Here is a 2901-nt window from a genome sequence, read left to right as displayed (position 1 = left end):
TGAACTTTCATTTATTAGAATCTGTGCTATCACATTAATTACTAAACAAAATTATTTCCCCTGATTTCAGATGTCTCTGGTAGTGGGATTGGCCTCTTGTGTACGAGGTTATTGGCTAGAACTTGTCTGATCATTAACATTTACAAACATTTTACAGCTAACACAGTGAGTTGCCTTCTGTTTTTTCATAATAGTACTTAAACAAAAGACAAAGTACCATTTCACTTGTACAATGAAGAAATTCTATCTTAAGATGGTAAGTGCCTTGCCTGCATTCACAGAGTTAGTAAGTGATGCATCTGGGATACAAATATAGGGCTCTTGCCTATAATTTCAGTGTCATTTTATATAAGCCAACAGAAATGGAAATCCAAAGGAATACTTCTGACTGCAAGCAGTAAAACCCTATTTTGAAGTGGCCTAAGCAATAAGAAAAGGTGAAAACTAGTAGAGTCTCAGTGCAGAGTGGTGCTCTGGGTTGTAAAGTACGTCAGTTCCATGATGGCTTCATATACAGGTTTGGGTCTTCAGGGGGAGCTTTATTTCAGCGTAGGCAACCGTTCACCAGCCAAATTCACAAATGTCAGCCAATGGCCAACCTTGCAGGAAGGCCCTTCTAAGGACTGCAATCTCAGGCCTACTTTGGTGCCTCTTCTCTGCACAGGTTCATTTCATTTTTCACTATTTCGAACACTGCTGTGTTGATCATTGGGTGTATATTTTGGTTCACTTAGGTTGATATTTCTGTTGGGTAAAGCTATACATGAATTTGCATGTCGGACTATGTGTGTGTATGTATATATACATATAAATGTATATAGAATTTTGTTAATTATTGCCAAAGCAAGCTCCAAAAAGACTGCCAATTTACATTCCCACTAACAGTATTTACGAGGTCTCTCCACATCTCCATTACACTTGTTATCAATCTTTGTAATTTTTGCCAGTTGAACATAGCCTGAATCTTAACAGCAGAAAATGTAGACAGTTAAGAGTAACAAAATTGTACTAAGCAGTTGTGAATTATTACATGGCTACATCTGACACAGTATATGCTTTAGCTGATAGCAAGTTTTTCATGAATATATTATGAAGATAGGGTGTGAATCACTTGATAGATTTGCTTTAAATATGAAATCAAATTTTAAAATAGAATTTTTTAAAAAGATTTTATTTATTCATGAGAGATACAGAGAGAAAGGCAGAGGCACAGGCAGAGGGAGAAGCAGGCTCCATGCAGGGAGCCCCCCATGTGGGACTTGATCCTGGGACCATGACCTGAGCCAAAGGCAGACGCTCAACCACTGAGCTGCCCAGGCGTCCCTTAAAATAGAATTTAAGTAGAAAATGTTTAACATTTCATGTTTAACAGTATGCTTTCAGAATTAAAATATGGTGTCATAATACTAGCTACCTATTAAATTATTTGTATTGTCACCCTGATTATAATAAAACAATTGCTGTGAGTTATAAATACATGATTTTAATATTTATTACTAAATTAATGTTTTCCGAGGAAGACGAGTTGTGTGGTAGTATTTATAGCCACAAGCTGTATTTTAAAACCATTCCACTTTCAGAAATCTTAATATAGTACTGTTCAAAGTAGAAACTTGGAATCTAGTAGTTTTACTGTTATGTACCAGGTTTACTTGGGAGTATCTAAAACCATGAATGAAAGCAGCAGAACCATAAAGGAAATGGAGGCTGTACAGATACTGATTAGGGAAATATTTTTCACTTTGGAAATGAAGTATTGTAATTTATGTCTTCAGAAGAAAACTACCCTGGAAATGTGCAGTTTGCTATGAGAAACTACAGTGTGTTTGTTTTCTTTTCTGGTACTCTTTTGAGTTTATGTTGTAAGTACACCTACAATCCCATTTGGGTTTATAACCCCTTCGTAATGCCTCAAAGGTTTCCTGTGAGTGGATATATTTATTGTGGGGAAACATCCCCAATCTCTTTAATACCCAATTAAAGTGCTTGTTCCCTGAAACAGACACAGTTATACCATCTGCAGGCTATTTTCTACTGCCAAAGGAGAGATAATGAACCAACTTTCACGCAAAGACTTTGTCTTCTTACAGAGATTTCCAGAACAGTGGTGTAATAGGAAAATGCATTAAAAATACATTTATGTAGATGATCTGAATACCTGTAATTTTCCTGACCTAGAAGACTAGAAAGTCAAATATTTGTATCCTAGTTCTGCCACTGATTCATTGTGTATCCTTAAAAAATTCCTTTTTGTCTAAATCCTTTTCTCAGTTGTAAATTCAAGATAATACAGAACTGTCTCACAGACTTGTCACAAATACTTAGAATTGCATAGTGCTTTGAAAATGCAAAGATAATGAAATTCTAAGCTTCAGAATAATAACCTCTGGAAAGTGTAAGCTTTTAAAAAATACTTGGATGCCAAGGAAACCAGAGTGATTATTAGTGCTTAGTGTGATTTTTTTTTTTTTAAAGATTTTTATTTATTTGAGAGAGCATGAGCCAAAGGGAGAGGGAGAAGCCGATTCCTGATGAGCCGAGAGCCTGCCCTGCTGCTGGGCTCCATCCCAGGTCCCCAGGATCATGACTGAGCCAAAGGCAGTCGCTTAACCAACTGAGCCACCTAGGTGCTTTAGCTTAGTGTGACTTTTGATGTGATTTTCTTAAGACAATAATCAGAGGCTTATGTGTTTACACAGATTTTTAGATTGACATGAGACAGAGCTCTCCTACCTCAACTGACAGCTTAAGGAGCTCCTGGTTTCCTTTTTTCAAGTTGAATTAGGCACAATATATATCCTCCTCTTAACCTATTTTGGTTATGGCAAAAAGATTCACAAATATATAGAGAGATAAAATAACCTTTAATTGAGATATCTTTATGAACTGAAATTTACTTTT

The sequence above is a fragment of the Nyctereutes procyonoides genome, unplaced genomic scaffold (assembly GCF_905146905.1).
Source record: "Nyctereutes procyonoides isolate TBG_1078 unplaced genomic scaffold, NYPRO_anot_genome, whole genome shotgun sequence".
Lineage (NCBI taxonomy): Eukaryota > Metazoa > Chordata > Mammalia > Carnivora > Canidae > Nyctereutes > Nyctereutes procyonoides.
Note: the sequence above shows the minus strand (reverse complement) of the source record.